Raw genomic sequence first — 20,769 nt, 5'->3', positions numbered from 1 at the left:
GGTGTTAAACATTTTCTGTTTTTTGAAGGTTTTTTTAAATTGCCACTATTTATTTGTTCATACATTGATATGTATGTATGTATGTATGTATATATCAGTTATATTTTTGTTTTATGCTATATTTCTTTTTCCTTTAAAAAGGTAATTATTCACTTTACATCACATTTATAGCCTCCTCCCAAGGCAGCTCAACCAGAGGGAAGTGATGGAAAAGCAGGGAATAAAGCCCAAATCCAAGTCAGCCCATGTTCCCTTTACTAGGGGACTCATATGAAGACCAAGCTGCCTATGAGATACATCTGTGTAGAGGGCCTAGGTCCAGTCCATGAACGGTCCTGGGTTGGATGTTTAGTCTCTACAGGTCTCCCTGGACCCTGGTATCGTTTTTTAAAGTGCTTCTCAGCCATTAGAATTTCCTCTATAAGAGAAACAAGTGCTCTTAATGGCTGAGCCATCTCTCAAGGCCCAAAACACAACACTATTAATGATAAATAATCTATATTTCATTCACATTGACAAAATTCAACTTTTGTATTTGATTAGCAATTTGTAAAACAAGTAATGTGACATTATTTTCTGAATTTTTACTTGTAAAAGATGATAGAACATATTTTGAATTGTAGAACTAGTTTTAAAAACTTGTGCCATTCATCTCCAGTAAGAACCAATCTCTAGACACGCTCATTCTTATATACATGAAATCATTTATGCAAGGTGATGAAAAAATACTGAACCAAAATTAATTTTACTATAACCTGGGCCTCATTTGTATGGATGAAATATTTCTTTATGCTTTTAAAATTATAATATACCTTGTATCAAGAACTTTTACCTTTAAGCAAATTTCATTTACCTCATCTCTTCCATCCACAATTCTTTGAAAACTATCAGCAATTGAATTGGCACGAAATTTAACATTAAATTATCCCCTGAAATAGAAAACAAGGTAAAGAAGTCTGCTTCACCCTTGAGCTTAGAACAGTGCTTACCATACCTGTTTGTCTCATGGTTCCCTGCCCTGATAAGAGTTAGTGGATTACTGTCTTCTCCATACAGTTATACAGATCCTTTGTACTGTTTTTCTACCCATGCCTTAGAGAAATACAGAATGAGACTCTTACAATGGAAGTTAATTTGTCTGGGCACATCATCTAGGTGTCCTTTTATTACAAGGCACAGATGGCTTTCACAGTTCTTACTCTTTCAGCATCCCACTTATAAAACACACTTCAGTGATTTCCCAGAGATGATGGCCCTGTGCTGAGAATTTCAGGCAAATTCTGCTTGTGTTGTATTCTATCGTATCTGTATTCAAAGCTTATTCTTATAGCTCAAAGTTAATTGAAATGCATATACACATAAATGTTTGTGTCATATATGTGACACTAAGATAGATAAATATGACAAAATGGAAAAAAGAGAGAGGAGAAAGAAGCAAGTCAACCATTATGCTGGGGAAAATAAGCCTGCGGAAGAGAAGCTTTTCGAGCTGTGTGTTTCACGTTCTCATTTCAGACTACAGCATGAACTTAAGAAATTTGATTTCTGCTTTCATGGTTTAGATAGTGATGCATTTCCATAACACTAACAATTAGCGTGGTACAAAGCAGATACTATACCATCTATTATCTTGGAATTTACAATCAGGAAGTGTGTAGTTGGCACATAATGACTTCCTCAAAGTGTCGGGACCCTGATCCTCAGACCCAGTGACTATGTGACTATTCCATAGTGAAAGAGACATTGCTACTGAGATGCATTTGCATTAGCTTGGAGTGCCAATATGATTTCAGGAATCCTTCACAGGATGAAACATTTCTTTGCTCCAGCAAGGAGCATGAGTCTAAAGAAAAACACACAAATCGCAGCAAGAAAGGAATAGCCAGATGACCTTGAAGGTAGTAGATGCGGTTTATGAACAAAGTATGTGGAAGCTTCAAAAAGCTTGGAATGACTTCCATTTGGCAGCAGATACTAAGTCCAGTGAGGTCCTATAATTGACCTGAACTTTTTCCAGGGCAGTATAATAAACTAGCATAGCCATGTACATAGCCTGACTTTGAGTGTCTTCAGATCTTTAGTTCTATAGAACTGCAAGACAATAAATACACTTCAAGAGGAAGCTTCTGTATCTCTGATAATAAGCCACAGCAGTAACAGTGAGCTAAGAGCACTCGTTTTCTGTGCTTCCTGCTCTACCCATGCCACCAGGAAGCAAATATCGTAAAAAACAAGTCTGAATACTAAACTTGACATAATTAGGAAAGTCACAAATGATTGATAGAATAATTAGCCTGACGTGTTATGTAGGGGGTATTCCATAAAGTTAGAAAACATCTGGATATTAAAAAATCATAGATAAATGAGCAGGCAACAAAGTGGTCTTGATTTAAATAGTTTGTAACTCAGAATGGTGAAGTACTTGCTCAGAAGATGTGACGGCTCATCTCCATTGTTCATCACACTGGGTCTAGGGTTGGACATGTACAAGCATCTTTGACAGATATTTTAGAGAAATGTTTTATTTCATTTCTTTGGTTTTTGGTATTATAATTTAATTACAGCCGGGCATGGTGGCGCACGCCTTTAATCCCAGCACTCGGGAGGCAGAGGCAGGCGTATCGCTGTGAGTTCGAGGCCTGCCTGGTCTACAAAGTGAGTCCAGGATGGCCAAGGCTACACAGAGAAACCCTGTCTCGAAAAACCAAAACAAACAAACAAGCAAACAAAAACAACAAAAACAAAATAATTTAATTACAACATTTCTCCCTTCTCCTCCCTCCAAATTTTCTGATACACAACCTCTCACACATCTTATAATCCATGGCCTCATTTTTAAAACCTAACTATTATTTCATGCAGACAATACACTGGTTCAGACTTTATAATATCACACACACACACACACACACACACACACACACACACACACACACACACACCTTCAAGACTGGCCTTTTGGCACTGAAACACCAATTGGTGTACTCTTCTCTCGGGAAGACTACTTCTCCCCTTCTCAGCTGTACTTAATTGTCTATAGTTCTTTGTGTAGGTTAAGGCCTTGTGAGCTTTTGTCCATTCAGTTTGGCCTGTTTGTTGGTGCAATCCTTTTTCAGTTCACATTTGGGAAATCATAATGGTGAGATTTTATGGAGTGTAGTACTAACGTGTAGTACTAAACAACTGACAAATGCTGGGGAGGTTGTGGGGAAAAGAGATCATTGTTGTTGGAAACACAAAATGATGCAGTCACAGGGAAATTTGCATTTTGAGTCCTCAAAAATTAAAAATATATCTACCATATGGCATTCTACTCTATAGATACTTGCTCATCCATGTTTATTGCTGGCCTAGTCACAATAGCTAAGAAAGGATAATACACCCATCAATAGATGGGTGCATGAAAATGTGGTCCATACACACAGTGGAATAGTAGGCAATTGTAAAGAAAAATGAAAAGTCCTATGCAAGCAGCCAAGGGAGTGAAGTAATGTTAGGACTGACCACCTGTGATGTCTATGAACCCTGTCAGTTGCCAGCATGGCAAAATGTCAATTAAATTGCAAAAAATAAAAATTAAATGTTAGTGGTAACCTAGGCAGATTTCAGGCCCACTGACTGGCACCATGCCTACTGTTAGAAACCTAGCCACCTACCCAGGGCGAGTGATGTCATGGATCTTAGAATAGAATATACTACTACTGCTTTTCTAGGCCAGCATCATTTCGTACCCCCAACTTGAATCCTATCCTCATACACACAGTAAATAGAGCTATGACTCTTCATCAAAGAAGATTCTGGATAAATTGGACAGAAAGGTCAGTGTGCTGTGGGAAGCACAACTTCACAGAGGTGCAGATATCAGATATCCTCAATACAACTTCTTTATCTGCCACTCAGGAAGGACAACAAACAGAAAAGGCCATGGGAAGACTATAAAAAGTAAAATATTACGAAGTCTACCATGTGACTAATTGTATAAGCTACACACACACACACACACACACACACACACACACACACACACACACACACCATAGACAATGCCAATATCAACAGACATTCTAGAAGGAAGGGGAAGGGGACAATCTCATGGGGTGCCACCCCTAGACAAAGAAGAAGGGGTGACTGATGACTTCTGAAACAGAATCACCATTTTCCAGGCATGAGCCTCCAATTGATTATCCAGTACAAAGTAGTTATCCCTGAAATCATACCTATACTAACAAAAAAATGGAAATAGCAAGTTGTATTTATGTATTAGTCAATAAATACATGCGATATGTATATATTAATTAAATTTATCAAGGTAAAGCAAAGAAATCAAATAGTAGTTTAAGATAAAGAGCCTTTTAGTTTGAGAAGTAGATGTGAGTTGGGTTTAGAGGGAAAAAAGGAAGGGAAAAAGAAAAATTGTCCTATAAGTATAGTCCACCAAAAAACATATATGGCCCAAAGAGATTTATTGTGGGGAAGGAGGAGAAAGAGAGAAAAAGGAGGGTGCCTATGACATTGAGAAGCAAAGAGAGAGTGGAGAGAGAGAAAGAGAAAGGTAGAGAGAAAATGTGGAACTGGGAGGGAGTAGGAGTCCTTTTACACACACCTGGAGGTGGCAGTTGATGATGTCAGAGGTTGCTAGGCAACCTAGAAGCAGGGTGGTGGGAACGCATAACAACTATATTATAATTAAAGTGTAAAAAATAAAGTAATATTGCAAATAAATATTTTAAATGACAATTATCTAAGTGCACTAGGTTCCCTTAGAAATGCAGTCTTTGCCTCTTATTTATGTTTTTTTATTTTTAAGATGTGTATGAGCATTTATTCCCAACAGCTTAGTAATGAAATATCTTTGTAAAGAACAGTCATTTGTTTCCACAATCCCAAGTTTTGGTCCATTCACCACATTTCATACATAGACATGAGCTGTTCCTCCTAACATTGCAACAGGACTGGACAACATCTAGTCCTTGGTTATTGGTCATTCATAAAGGCTTGTTCTCTTACTGCGTGTTTTTATTGCTGTGATAAAAGCATCTTAGCCATAAACAACATGGGGAGCAGATGTTTTCTTTTGCTTCCACTTTCACACCACAGCTCATGTAGGAATGAAGGGCAGGAGCAAAAGGCAGGAAGCTGGAGGCAGGAAGTAACACCTGGAGAAATCTTGCTTACTGGCTTGCCCCTCATGGCATGTTCAGCCTGGCTTCTTGTACAATCTAGTGGTAGCAGTGCTCACAGAGAGCAGGGCCCTCTCACATCAATCATTAATTGAGAAAATGTTCTACAGACTTTCTAACAGGCCAGTCCTATGGAAGCATTTTCTCGATTATAGTCTTTCTTCCCAGATGAGGCTAGTTTATGTCAAGTTGACATAAAATCTAGCTAGAATGCCTGTCTTCTCTGTCCCCTTTCTGGCATCTGAAACATCTTGTTTTCCTTGGTTTTGTCTTAAATAGAAACAAAAATGTCTGCCATTCATTCCAGCAAGACTATCGCAATCCCTTGAAAAATAAACATTTATTTGAATTCACATACCATGACATATTTCAGTCTTTCTTAGCAGGCTCTCATTAGGCTCCACACTTCTTAGTTATAGTGACTTGAGGATATAGGATATTTATTCATCTATAATTACTGAACTGTTATGCAACACTAAAACAGGCACAGGCTAGATTTGTAACAGTTTTTTTTTTTTTCTGAATATTTTTTCCAGGTCTGAAACATTCAAAGATAGCAGAAGGACTAAGGAATTTAAAGAAAAGCTTAACTAAAGCTGCAGAGGAGGGAGAAGTCATGTTTTTCAGGAATGCGGAGAAAAAGGCACAGTTTGCTCACTGAAACAGCCCCTTAGCAACAGGGCTCAGGAGGAGGAGACTAGGGGGAAGGTGTGACTTGCAGGACACTTCATTTCTATGTAGACTGGAGCCACATTCAATGACCATAAAGCAATGGCATTTTAAAATAACTCTGAACAAAGGCATTAGTTTGTAGATTATTATCTTTAAATTTATTACAACTGGAAATATTTGATATACAAATCAAGGAGGAAATATTAACTACTATGATAAACATCTTTTTAATGCTCAAAGTGCATTCGTCCTCACTGCTTTACTCAATTGATGGTTCTTTGTTGGAAAGTTCATGAGGCGTGGAGCCCAATTCACTTAAATGAATGTGTTGGGTCTTGTCACTAGGGATTTGTATTCTTAAGATTGATGCTCTGAGCATTAGCAAAACTTATTAGTGGTTTCTATAATGCAGCTCTGTTTTTCACAATAATAAATTACCCTTAATTTAAAGTTGTGACAAACTTAATCTGCTGCAGAAGCCCGGTCATAGATTTGCTTTAATGATTACTTACCTCATTCCTTTGTTTCTGTGGTGGAAATTTATCTTTTATTCTTTCAGTTTATCTGAGTTCAACTTCGGCATTGTTAACTATTGTGACATTGTTTTAAATCTGCATTACTTTATGGCTCTCATATCATGGTGTTGTTTATCTTATTGTGAATTTCCACCACAAACCTAAGTAGAATTAATCACCCTCATATGTGGCCTGTTAGTTTGAATAATTGTATATATTTTAAACAGGAGGGAAACTAGTTCTAAAGCTTTTCTCTAGAGTATTCACTTCACAGTCTTTTTTAACACATTTTATTTTAATATTAATGAAAATACAAGTGAGTTTTTATCACGTGTAGGAAATCCCAAATGATATTTATTATCACTTTTATGCCTTCTATAAACTATCTACATTTAAAAGTTGACCATAAGATTATCACAGTGTAGGGATTTACTCTCATACAAAGGAAGCGAAGTCTCGTCATTGCTTATATTTTCACACTGATGGTCATTAGTAGAGATATGTGTAATGAACTTGTAATATGACTTTTGTTAGGAGATTTAAATAATTCATTGCATTTTCAACCTCTTTATTCCCACTTTCATGAATCAAGGAAAAAAGTATTCATTAATAAAAGTCAGATAAAATAAACACAAAAAAAAAGAACAACAGCAAAACAAAGGAGCAAACAAACAAACTCTAGTCCTGAGTAAAAGATTAAGAAGAAGCAATTGAAACATCCACCTGTGACCAATTTTCTCCACCTACCAAAGGAAAGCTATGCTTCTTCACAGACAGAAAGTCTCTTCAGCCTTCAGTGATACTAATGGTTTCTCTTCTGGAACACAGCTTGGTTCTGGCAGTACCATCAAAGAAAAGAAAAAATTATTATAACTTTTGTCTGAAGCAGGTGCAGTGTAAGCTAGACTCGCCTTACTCTTAGATTCTACAAATCTGTCTGAGTGAAGGGGTATTTTACAACCTGTTGATGAGCAACGAATTGGTTGTGACATGTGAATTAATGGTTTGCTCAAACTGAATAAGATATACATAAGAGTATTTCAGAGTTCTTCATGAGTTTGACTATCAAACATTTCCCTCATAAAATGCTTAGAAAGATAAGCAATTTGGACCTAGGCCCCCTGCATATATGTAGCCGATGGGCATCTTAGTCTTCATGTGAGTCACCTAGTAAGAGGAACAGGGACTGTCTGTGGCATGGACTCTGTTGCCTGATTGTCCATCACACTGGTGGGACTGCCTTGCCAGGCCTCAGTAGATAAGGATGCACTCAATCCATGCAACTTGACATGCTACGTGTGTTGGTAGTTTATGTGTGCATGTTTGTGGGGGTTGTGGGATCTTTTTTTTTCAGAGGTGTAGGGGAGGGAAGAAGAGAGAGGAGGAGAGAAGGGAGCAGGCTATAATCAGGATGTAAAGTGAACACACACACACACACACACACACACACACACACACACACACACACACACTGGAGGTGGAAGAAAACAAAACCTATATTACATCTTACCTGTTTAGTGCTCTGTGGTTGATTCATTGGGTCTCTACTTTGCAGTTTGCTAAGGGAGAAAAATGCTGTAGAATATCTGTTTCAGGAAAAGATAAGGTTGGATTAATCTGCATTAATCATAGGCCACCCCATAGGCAAAGGATAAAAGAAATAATAGTGAAGCTCATTCTCTGTGTGAGAAGAAGAAAGGAGGGGAGTAAATATGATCAAAACACCTTGTACAAAATCCCTAGAGAACTAATTTTAAAATCCTACATGAGCATACACAAATACTACCTAGACTCCTCAGTTTTTAGTATTAAGATATTACCAGGTTCTGGTTTTGTTGTTGTTTGTTTGCTTGCTAATTCATCCATTAATATGAAGAATTAGCATTTTTAACTGTTCTAGAGCTGACCCTAAGGAACTAATATAGACTGTATTCAGTTGGCCATTTTATAGGAAAGAAGTGAAGTTTTGATATGATTCAGTCTCAAAGAAAAAAGCCACCCCAATGTTAACCTTCTCCTTGTAACAGTAAAATATTTCTGAGGAAAGAGCAAGCAGAAATCTTTCTTTACTCATATACACATATGCCTAAGGAGGCCTCGGGTTGCTCACTGGAAAGAATTAAAAATCCTGAATGTTTCATTTTTTTCTCTCCCCACAAGGGCATTATTAATCTATTGTGCAGAATATAAACAAGGTGAAAGCAGGAATTTGCCCTATTTACCTGTGAAAGTGAATGCATTTAAAATGCTTTACAACGTTAACATCTATTTACTGTAATGTATGGTGTTGGCATTATATTTGAGATTAAAATAGTCAAATATCGGCAACTTCTTATTGTTACGCGTGAACTGTGAGGACAGACATAAAACACCGTCTTCTATTTCAGTACCGTTTGAAGGTCAGCTCTTCTCAAAATTCTGATATTTGGGTGAAACATCTGATAACCACAATTATTAATTTCTCTAGTAGATTAAAACAGCATCCAATCAAATCTTTAATATTAGTCTAAGAATAATGTACTCGATGTTATAGAGCTCTCGAGTTTTCTTCTCTGGTGGATTCAGTGTTTCCACCTCTGCAGCTTTTCCTCATAGTCTTTGGTAAATGTAAGAAGTAAATGAACAAAGCTTTTCCTGTCTTTTATCAAAAACATACATTTTACCCAATGAGGCCTCACATTTGACCATGTCCCCTGGAGGGGGAGACCTGGTGGCACTCAGAGGAAGGACAGCAGGTTACCAAGAAGAGACTTGATACCCTATGAGCATATACAGGGGGAGGTAATCCCCCTCAGTCACAGCCATAGGGGAGGGGAATAATGGGAAAATGGGAGGGAGGGAAGAATGGGAGGATACAAGGGATGGGATAACCATTGAGATGTAACAAGAATAAATTAATAAAAAAATTTTTGAAAAAAAAAGAATTGATTTTAATCCTCTCTATTTAGAATACTAACTTTCCATCAAGCTTTATCAGGTATTTGGTTTTTAATCACAATTAAATATTAGTAAAACATTTAACAGTATACACTAAAATTCAATAATATTGATGCTACATAATGATGTTTATAAATATGTAAGTAGTATCCTAGCAATATAACACACTCATAATTACTAAACAGCTTTATCTTTTGTAACGTAGCAACATTCGACCCCTGCCAGTCAACAGCTACATTTCTCCCTGTCAGTTATACTGGTCCATGTCTTTGAGTCACTTCTATAGGTTGCTTCTGATGGATGTTTACAGCTAAAACCACCCTGTGAGATCTTAAATGATGTAGCCAATTACTTCAGTGATCCATTCAGTTTAGTAGTGCTGTGCATATATGTCTCTGAAGTTTTAAAATTGAACTCTTCTTTTTCTATGTATGTTTGCTTGCAGTACACATTTTCTGTACCCATACCTGCTAATCATTTCAGACACAGACACCTATAGTCACTCACGATTCTTTGTCTGCCTTAACATAGAAACACACAGTCTTTCCATAAGTTTTGCCTCAAGGCCGCACCTAACATTCATCTCCATCTTTGAACCATCCTCTATTGCCCTGATTCAGGCAGACAGCACCTCTCATCTAGGGGTCTGTATAAAGTGTCTAACTCATCTCCCTATTGCCATCTTTCTCTATAGTAAGCATTTGTAAAGCTTATTTTAAAATATCTCAATTCTTTTAAGTTCTTCAGATATGGCTTATCAAGATGTAAACATTTGTAAAACATAATTCACTAAGCAATTAATAATTGTTATCAACTATGCCCAAACCTAAATTCAATTTGGGTAAAACCAAAATGTTAAACTAGACCTCTTAAAAGAATCTACTTCAATAAAATTATTGAAAAAATTCTTCTTCAGCAGTAGAAGAATAGAGAAAGAAACTGTGGTACATTTACATTATGGAAAATTACTCAGCTATTAAAAACAAGGAATTCCTAAAATTTGTGGACAAATGGATAGAACTAGATATTATCATAATGAGTAAGTTCACCCAGAGTCAAATGGTATATACTCATTTATATTGAGACACTAGCCCAAGGGGCATGTCCCATGAAAGTCTTCATATACCAGGAAAGTGGGTCAGAGGGGAGGACATCTTATTGGGACTTTAGGAGAGAGAAGCATAGGAGAATGGGGAAATAGAAGGATCCAGACAGTCCTAGAAACCTACAAGAAGAACATTATGATGGGCGGATCTGGGTCCAGGGGTCGTGCTCAAACTATGGCACCAGCCAAGGACAATATAGGCAGTAAACTTCAAACTCCTACCGAGATCTAGCCAATAGACAGGACATTCTCCACTGTTGAGTGGAGAGTGGAGTCTGACTTTCTTGCAAACTCTGGTGCCCCATATTTGACCACGTCCTCTTGATGGGGAGGCCTGATGGCACTCAGAGGAAGGATAGCAGATTACCAAGAAGAGACTTGATACTCTATGAGCATATACAAGGGGAGGAGGTCCCCCTCAGTCACAGACATAGGGAGGGAAGTAGGGAGAAAGTGGGAGAGAGGGAAGAATTGGAGGATAGAAGGGATGGGCTAACAATTGAGATGTAATATGAATAAATTAATAAAATATTTTTTCAAATACTTTAAATTGCCCTCAGCTCAATTTCTTCCATTTCTGCTGTTTATATAACAAAATTCGTCTGGCAGTACAATAAGGAATGGAATTTTTATTTCTTTTGTGCTTCATTTCTCTTAAGATTCAGTATTGTCCCTTATATTAAAAATAAAAATAGAAAATGCTAAACATACATAAAACAAAGGCAGACATACATACTAAAAAATATACTAAAAATAATATATTCATTCAATAAATAGAACTCAAGTAACCTTTGAACATCTTGACTTTTAAAGGAGATAATTCACCCACATCATTTTAGATAAATTAGAATGTCAAAATGCATTCATGCACTGCTAGTACTGGAGGTTGATATAGGTTCCTGGAATGCTACAGTGAAAGCCGTTTAAATCGTGGAATGTCACAAGCATCTCTCAGACTATGAGAATAGCTCATCAGCATATAATATGCCAAAGTATGAAAGAAACAATCTGGCAAATAGAAATAACATATTTTCCTTATAACAACAAGTCCATTTACTGACTTCATCATTACCATAGTGACTGAACTGTTCAATGCTAGTATGGCCAGCACCACATGGGAGAAAGTAGGCCTCCCACCTCACCCCAAGATATTGTGTAAATTACCATTTATAAATAAGAACTTGTGAGAAAATTAATTTTCAAGAGTGTTTAAGTAATAAACATAATTGTACCTTTAAAATTATTCATTTTATTTTTGAAATTATAATTTAATTTTGCAGTGCAATATAAGGCTTATTGTTAACAATGCTGAGGTCACTCTACAAATCAAACTTAAAAACTAAGAAAAGTCTTTCATATCTACAGATTAATCTATCCCTCCACCCTTATCAGAGAAGCTTCTGTTTTTTAGTATTTCTTTTTTTTTTTTTTTATGTGTACCAGTCTGCATGCTCATTACATGTGGGCACATGGAGGCCAGAAGAGGGTATTAGATACCCTGGAATTGAAGTTATAGGTGATTGAAGGATGACAAGTTGATACTAGGAATAAAACCTGGGGCTCTACCAGAGAAGTGAGTATTCCTAACTGCAAACCTTCTGTCTAATCCATTAGAAGGTATTTTTCCCATGGATGGGAATCAAAATAGAGACTCTAAACTGATCAACATGTAAAGAATTAGAGACTTTGGCACACCCAGCTCTAAATGGGCATCTATAGTTCACATATCCCTTCTACAAAGCTCAGGAACCATTATGGGAGGAACACGGAAAGAGTTTTCAGGATCAGAGGTAGTGGATGTCTGTAGTACAGTGCTATTTTCTGGATACAACAACGCTTTCACACACATGAGCTCAGAGGAGCTGCTACTGCACTGATCAGACCTTTACAGACTCAACCTGTCTAAACCACAGAATGGATGAGTGAAGGGCTCATGCTGTCTCACACAAATCTGAGCAACTATTGGCAACTGATCAGTCAGCTTTCAGGTACATGGCCTCTGAGAAGCTACCCATGTTACAGTAGATGCTTCTACACCCATGCCACTACAGGTGGGCTCAGTTGGGTTAAGAACAAAAAGAAAACATGAAGTTGGGGTGAAAAGTCATTAGGTGGATTAAAGAGGAATGGGGAAACGGGATGGTGGATTTGATTAAAGCATTATACGAACATATGGAATTTTCAAACACAGAAATGGAATAAAAGCAAAAAATATTTTATGCAAAATATTTTAAAAATTGCGTAAATGTGCATTTGATTGCTTTCAAGTCTCCTTGGATACTGAAGTACCTTGAGCAAAAATCCTTGACATGAGGTGCTGTAATAGTTGCACCAATGAGTAGATGAATAATAAATGTGATATAAACAAAGGAGTTCCATTTAGTCTTGAAATACTTTGATCTTCTCAACAATGTGGATGAGCTTCAAAGGCATTATGCTAAGTAAAGCAAGTCTGGCAGAGAAAGACAAATCCTCCATGATGAATCCTATATTTAGAATTTTAAAATGCATGTTTATCACCCCAAACACTTTAAATTATTTCTATATAATTTTATAATGTCTAATGCAATGTAAAGGCTTTGTAAAAAGCATTTTGTAGAGTATTATTCAGGGACTCTTGAAAAGCTGTATTTTTTCAATGAAAATACACCTTTTTTCCTTTGTCATAACCAAAAAAAAAGGGGGGTAAGAACTAACAGTCTCATTAATAATGGTGCTGCAAAAGCTCTATGTGGCCGTGGTTGAGAACTGTACTGTATAGGCTAATTTCATGTTAATTTTCTACATGCAAGAATCATTTTGGGAGAGGGAACTTAAATTGAGAAAACTCTACCATCAGATTGACCAATAGCAAGCCTGTGGTCATGGGTGTTTAAGGAAGTAGGTTAACAAGACAGGAGGAGCAAGCCAGTAAGCCAGTAAGTAGCACTCCTGCCACCCTTTGGATCAGTTCCTGTCTCTAAGTTTCTATTTTGAATTCCTGGGCTGACTCTTTGTATGATGAATCTCAATCTGTAAAACGAAACAGAGCCTTTCCTCTCTCAGTTGCTTTGGTCATGGTATATATCACAGTAATAGAAATCCTACCTAATACAGACACTGAGACCTTATTTCATAGCATACAAAATTCAAATAAAAATGCCTGATATTGTCAGGCTTGAAACAAACAAACAAAAAACTTTGAGGAAAAAAAAATAGGAAAACCAGTTTCCAGAGGGATCTGGACAAACATTTGGGGATGTAATTCAAAAGGCACAGACAGCAAAGACAAAAACAGAAAATTAATATTGCACCAAAAATACAAAATTATTATATAGCAAGAAAATATATAATTAAGTGGATAGAAAATATGTCCAAAACATACCTTTGATAGAAGCTTAATATTTAAAATAAATAAGAAATTAAATATCCCAATAATAAAGTAAATAATAAACAAAATAGACAAATGACTGAGATAGGCATTTCTGTTTAGAAAAAGGTACACAAATGGTGACTCCTAAATTGTAAGAAAGGCAGTATATCAGTAGATTGCCAGGAAATGTCACTTAAAACAGTAATATGCTATCACTTTGCTTCTATTAAAATGGGCTTTGCAAAAACAACAACAACAAAACCAAAGTAAATATGGCATGAAGGAACACACACATGTAAAGCAGTAAGGCAGGGAGATTAGAAATTAGAATTGAATCTGGTCTATGTAGCTAGAATGTATTACAAAGAAAACTATAGTAATATGTAATTTTGATGAATTTGTTGAGTGCATGGAACATGTGTTTCCTTTTTGGAGTGAAAAGAATCATATGTTCTGAAAATTTTTAACAGAAATCTATACTATACAATCCAGTCATATCTTTTTTTCATATATTTTTACATATACATTTATATTATTACACATATATAAAATAACCTAACTATAGCAATTAGAACCATGACACAATCAGGAATTATATAAAGGTTACATTCTTAGTGTTTTGGCTATTTATATTTGACAGCCTTGAAGAAAATATTTCTTTTCTTTTGGTGCATCTAATATTCTGAATATAAACCAATCTCCATCACATGTTGTCATTATCAACATAAAACATCTATCTAGACCTAAAAACGACTAAACAACTAAGCTTCATTGTAAAAGTAGTTATCTGAATAAACTATTATCTGAGTATGCTGGGAGTGCAGGCTGGTAGTTTTCCAAACGAGAAGACGACAGAGACAGTGTTCTACCTAAGTAGTCCCCGAAAACTCTCTATAACATTGGAGCATCTTCCTCAGTCTTATGACCCAATATATCTGACAGACATATTTGTGAGATAGGAACTATTGAGGACTTGCTTAACCTGTCTTGACAGAGTTTGGCCATCAACTCTTCCTGCATCAAAGCTTTCCCTTTTTTTCCCTTTTTTTCCCTTTTTTTCCCTGTTTGTGGTAGAAATGAGGACATGTTGCCCAGTGGCTTGTTTGCCACATTTGGAGCCACCTCCATAAGGAGGTTCTTTGATGCTCATCATCCTCTTTGATGTAGGCTGAGTGTTGCCAGGAGTTAACCTGTCTCATTGTCATTGAGTCTTTAAAATAATAAAAACATTTTTTTTCATCTTTATAGCTTTATTTTGAGATTTACAAAAGACAATATGATACTTAGCAGTGTCCAGGAAATGACATAGATGGTGGTCATGATTTATAATTCTGTGATAGTTGAAGTGCTATAAGGTAAATATCTAATAAGGTTATGTAAGTTTAAAAATGAGGCTAGGTAGTTCATTTATGGCTTACTTTCTAATTTTGGATACATTATCATCTCTTATAAAAACATTTTTAAATGCCATATTCTGCATGTCTCTGAGGTTTTTGAAGACCTTATCTAACTATCCTACCTTATCTTTCTATAGAATCATATCTATCTGCTGCACCTACGATGTATATTCTTGTGATAAAAGTAGACTAATAATTGATATGACCATGATTTGATCAACTAATAATTAACTTGTGTAACCTACTTATCCTAAGCAACCTGCAATAGCACTTTTAAAGTGATTGGAAGTAAGCCTTATATTATAATTGAGTTATATAGGTTCAATACCTCATATTCAAGTAGAAATATGTGTATAATATGTGTGAAGAGTAATCTTACATTTGAGTTCTATATCATTGAATCTAGAAGGAAATGAAATCAGCTTTCAGAAGAGACATTTATCTTCATGACATTTTTCACCTTGGTCAGAACACAGACTTAACTCACCTGTCCCCCAATGGATGAATGAAAAGCCTGTTGTGATATTAATGATGAAATTAAATGTAGCTTCAAAACACAAGGTAATCTCAATCATCTCTATAAAGCAGGTGAACTTGAAAGACATTATGTTAACAGAAATAAGCTTGGCAGAGGAAGACAAATATGGCATGGCCCAAATTACATTTAGAATCTGAAGAACCTCAACTCAGGATACACTGTGGGCAAGTGGTAATTGTCATGGGCTAGTGGAATAGAGCAGGGACACAGAATATTTGCAACACAGTTAATCTGAAGTTAGTAAGAAAGGAAGTTTAGACTTGAGGTATTGCCTTTCCTGATCAACTGGCTCAACCCAAGAACCCCAAGTCCAGGAACAGAGACACAATGTTGGGGGAATTGCCTATTGTCTTTCGAAATTGGATATGAATATAGTCATTGAGAGCATAAGAATAAAACTGTATTAACTTTTTCAGTATAGTAAGAGAAAATTAAATTAGCGGTATCTCTCATTAACACCTAGATTATCATATAAACTGAAATTTAATGGCCATATGTGGATCTTTAGAAAAATAGTTACAGTGCTAAATGTTATTACTGACAACAGATTTTTACCGAGGTCAGATCCTAGCTTGCACAAGCAGTGAGACACCATCTCCAGTTGAGAAAATAAAGATGCCCTGATGAGTTGGAAGAACTAGCCTAAACATCTCTGTGCAGAGCTCTTGGTAAATTAGGAAATTGGGCAATTGGGTTAATTTCTTTCTCAATACACACATAGACATAAGCATTCACAATTATTAAAGAGGCCCCCTGCACAGATGTAGCTGATGGGAAGTTCAGACTTCATGTGAGTCCTCTAATAAGGGGGAAATGGGGCTGTTTCGGACATGTACTTTGTTGCCTGCTTTTCCATCATCTTCCTCTGGCAGGACTGCCTTGCCCGGCCATAGGATAAGAGGGTGCACTAATTCCAAATGTAACTTGATGTGCTGGGGTGGGTGGTGGTGGTGGGGTGCAGTTTTTCCTTTTTATGAGGAGTAGAGGAGGGGTATAGGGGGAAGAGGGAGGGAGAGTAGGACCACCAGGAGGAAAGAGGGACTGAGTTATGATGAGGATGTAAGGTTAATTAATTGTCATGTTCTCGGGAATAGCTTTTCTAAATATATTAGTTGCAGCCATGTAACTGTTGCAACTTGGATCAACTGGATCAAATTACATAGTGTCCTCCGAAAGGGTATTTAGAGTCATTTTACATGTAAAACTTCTTCTGGACTCATGATTCATATCCACATGATTGTATGAACATCTTTCTTTGAAAATGATTATCAAAATTAATTTGTAGATCATAGGCCAGAAATCAGCTTTCTAAATTCACATGCGTTTTTTTTTGTTTTATTGTTATTTTGTTTTGTTTTTGTTTTTCTTTGAGATAGGATCTATCTACATACCTCTGGCTCCCCTGTAACTCATCGTGTAGATCTGGATGGCCTCAGCATCATAGAGGTCTGCTGGACTCTGCCTTCTGTATGATGGAATTAAAGGCATGTGCCACCATGCCTGGCCAAAGTTCTGATTCATTTAAAATACGTAGCATAAATTCTGTTTTACTGTTTTTTTTTATACTTGTGTTATTCTACCTTGCTCATTATTGAAAGACACTTTTTTACAAATGCTCACAGATCTCATTGCTTAATTGGTGTTTCAGTTTCTGGTTCATGGAGGTCTATAGTTTCAAGGAAATCTTTCCTAGTCTCCTGTATCATGGGTGCAGTACTCTCTTCAGAGGGTATCCACTCTTGACAGCTCAGATGTGAATACTTTCATCTAAACATGAAATAAAAATGATGAGCTATTCATAATATGCAGTTCTCTAACAGTAAACTAAGATGTTATATAGAATAGGACACAATTTTCACAGATCTGGGCATCCACAGTAGGGATTTTGCAGCACACTAATTTAAAAACTTGCCCTCTGGTCCAGAACAAGAAATAGTTATCTGCCATCTAAATGTCACTCAATTATTATTGTTTCATTGCAGAGTTAAAATTATGTAGTCTGAATAAAAATAAAAGACATAAGTAAATACAGTTTTGATGACATAAAAATTTAAGTTCAGGAAGCTGTATGGTGACTCATTGTTACAAATATCTTCTTGTAAGTATGGGAACCTGGATGAAAATTTGGCGCCTAGGTAAGATAATGGAATAGCACATGTGCCTGTAACCCCAGCATTTCTGGGGACAGAGAGAAACCTAGCTCCCAGTTCTGTGAGAGACTCTTCCGAAGGCACAAAGTTAGAGTATGGTACAGCAGTGTACATGACTTCCTTCTCTGGCCTCCACATAGTTTTGCCTTCACCTCTCAGAGGTTCTGCCGTCTACCACATGGTCACCAAATTTTCCACCTATAATGTTGAGTAGGCATATTCATTTCCAAACCATCACGTCCTTTGAGATTTTTTTTGTACCTTACCTAAATAACAACAGAAAAACAACTTCATAAGTGTATGTCTTTAACGTTCACTTCTAAAACATCATTCCCTTGGCCTTTCAGAAATAGGTTTTCAAAAGGAAATGACGTCTTGGCTCTCTAGATCACCAGACCCCTCTTTTCACTCAGATTATTTTCTAACCCATTATACTATTGTTTCCTGTGCTTTCCTCCCTATTTCAAGGTTCTCCATGCATCATCCCTGAGCCTTCTACCCTTCGCTTATCCTTTACACTCTTCTTTGTCGTTCAAAATGGGTCATGCCTTCAAATTATGCCCTCAAAAGGTGAAACCTATTTGTTCTGGAATGTGTCATGGCCCTTGGGACAGGAGTGTGCCACAAAATAGATGTTTAATGATCAACATAGAGGCTCTAAGTAGTGCCTGCTGATGCCTTTGCTAATGTGGAATAAGCCTTTGGCATCTAAATGCCGTGTAAGATGTCTGCTCAGAGACAACCTGTGACAAAGTTCAAGCTCGTCATGTGGATGGCGAGGTCACGTGGAGAAGCAGCATGCTGCCAGACAGGCTGTGGAAGTTTCTCTGACTATAGGATGAGTGGAGTCAAGTGAATAGTTATGATGCACAGCAGAGCCTACATCTATACCCTGACCTAATATTTGACTAACAAATGTGGGAGTATATTGTTAATAATGACCTTCACTGGAACTACACACTGATTCTTCAAGTCCCCTTTGTCTTATTCAAAGGATCTGTTATGCATCCATCTAAGTCCAACAGGAGTCTTTAGAAACATCTAGCAGCTGTATCCAGAGATTTGTTCTTTGCTCTAAGCAAACTTTGATTATGTTTCTCCTGAAGAGATTTCTACTGAACAAAATTTCTGAAGGCATATTTCTGCATTTTGTCCTATATAGCTGAAAACCTCAAGTGACACATTCTGTGCTTTGAAATCACCTTTCTATCATCCTTTGTTTATTTGGCTCTCTTCTATCTTCCCAACTACCACAGAGAACGTGAAGAAATGTTTTAAAGTAAAAAAAAAAAAAAAAAAAGTCAACGTCTTTCCAAAGTGTTATAAGTTTACCTATTGTATTTTTAAGTTTTCCTAGTTTATCTATTACACTTAAAAACAAATTCCTTTCAGTATTCTGCCTCACACAGTTTTTGTAGCCACAAATCAGTCACCTCCTTTAACCTTTAACTTCATGACAGATGAGTGGCAGTGCCAGTTTTTCCAAGCTTTTATGTGGCTTACCTGCTACCCTCATCACTAGGGTCAGCCCTGCTATGCTGTCCAAGTGAGGTGCAGCACCTGCTGTCCCTACTGCTGCAGGTGGAGAGGGACAAGGATAACTCTTTTGTGCTTATGACCCCATAAAGAGCTTTCCCAACTGTTGGAGTCAGATCTCCCACACTCCTGCCCTCAGGGCTGTCTCACTCTCTCAACCCCCACCTCCACCCTCACCACAAGGGCCAGCTCCACTCTGCTGCTTGGGTGAGGCAAAGCGCCCGATCTCCCAAGTGCTACCAGCTCTCTAGAATGTCACAGACAGTGATGGGTGGGGCCATCTCTGCACTGCCCCTGGACATCCACTTGGTACCCAGCAGCTGCCCTGACCATGAGTGTCCCGTGTTCTCTAGTTCTCTAGTGGCAATAAGAGCTGCTGCATAGCCATAGACCCAGATGTGGCCTTCGGTGGCAACTCAGAATAGGACTTCACTATGGCTTCAGGTGTTGGCTGGGGTGGCCACTCACAACAGGCTACTCCACTCTACCTCAAGTCTCCAGGTTCATTTTTCTTCATAATGCCCAAGCTGATCCACTTATCTTTCTCTCTCTTCTTTGCACCACATGCTTGCACATTTTGGTATGGGTCCCACTCCAGGCCAGTCACCTGCCTGGCATGCCCCTGAGTGATATCTTTCACGTATGCTGTGTGGTGTGGCAATTAAGTGGGTCCCTACTCCCATGCTGTGCACAGGAATGTAGGTCTGTGGGTGGCATAATGATCTGCAAATCTCTGTGTGGTGGTCGGCAGGGTTCTGTGTGTCTATGGTCGGCTTGTGCCATGGCGTGGAGGGCAGATTTCTGGGCAGATCAGCACTGCATGGCATGCTGAAATACAAGTCTCTTTCTGTCTCTCTCCTCCCACAGTGAGGTGTCTGGATTTGTTTTTATTAGAGTTTTAGGTGTCCTAGGCATAAATCAGTTTTGGCCACCAAGACAGGTATCAAGCTAGGATGAACAAAGGATTGCCATCTGCTCTGCTCCTGCCTGATATAAGAACACCACCAACAACAAGGTGTCTCTTTGCCTATTACCATGGAGCTTGATTATGTTTTTGACTAGGTAAAAACTAGTGCTGTGATCATTTCTCTTAGAATTTTAATTAGAATCCTAATTATATAAAAGGGAAACTGAGTCAAGATTCAGAAGAACTGAGCAGTAACAAGTACTTTTGAAAGCTCTTCTGTATCACACGTGTTATAGTGATGATATTAATGGTAGCTCATTGCGTCATGATGTTCTTATCCCTTCTACATGAACCCTGTTACTACTGGAGGAAGCAGATCCATACTCATCAACAGAAGTGGTTGTTTCTCTTGCATCTTCCCTCCCCCACGGTCCACTTAGTGTGCAGCTGTTTGACTGATACTTACCACAGCAGACCCTG

The 20,769-nt window shown here is 37.5% G+C and overlaps 1 non-coding gene across 1 annotated transcript; it reads right to left on the bottom strand.

Annotated features, from left to right (window-relative positions):
* Positions 1-20,280: 20,280 nt before the first annotated feature.
* On the bottom strand, positions 20,281-20,425 carry LOC127210406 (small nucleolar RNA SNORA48). Its single transcript, XR_007833314.1, has one exon. It is a non-coding gene; the product is annotated as a small nucleolar RNA SNORA48 (small nucleolar RNA).
* Positions 20,426-20,769: the final 344 nt, after the last annotated feature.

Source organism: Acomys russatus, chromosome 27 (genome assembly GCF_903995435.1).
Source record: "Acomys russatus chromosome 27, mAcoRus1.1, whole genome shotgun sequence".
NCBI classification, from domain to species: domain Eukaryota; kingdom Metazoa; phylum Chordata; class Mammalia; order Rodentia; family Muridae; genus Acomys; species Acomys russatus.
The sequence above is the reverse complement of the archived record's forward strand: the minus strand, read 5'-3'. Positions and strand labels throughout refer to the sequence as shown.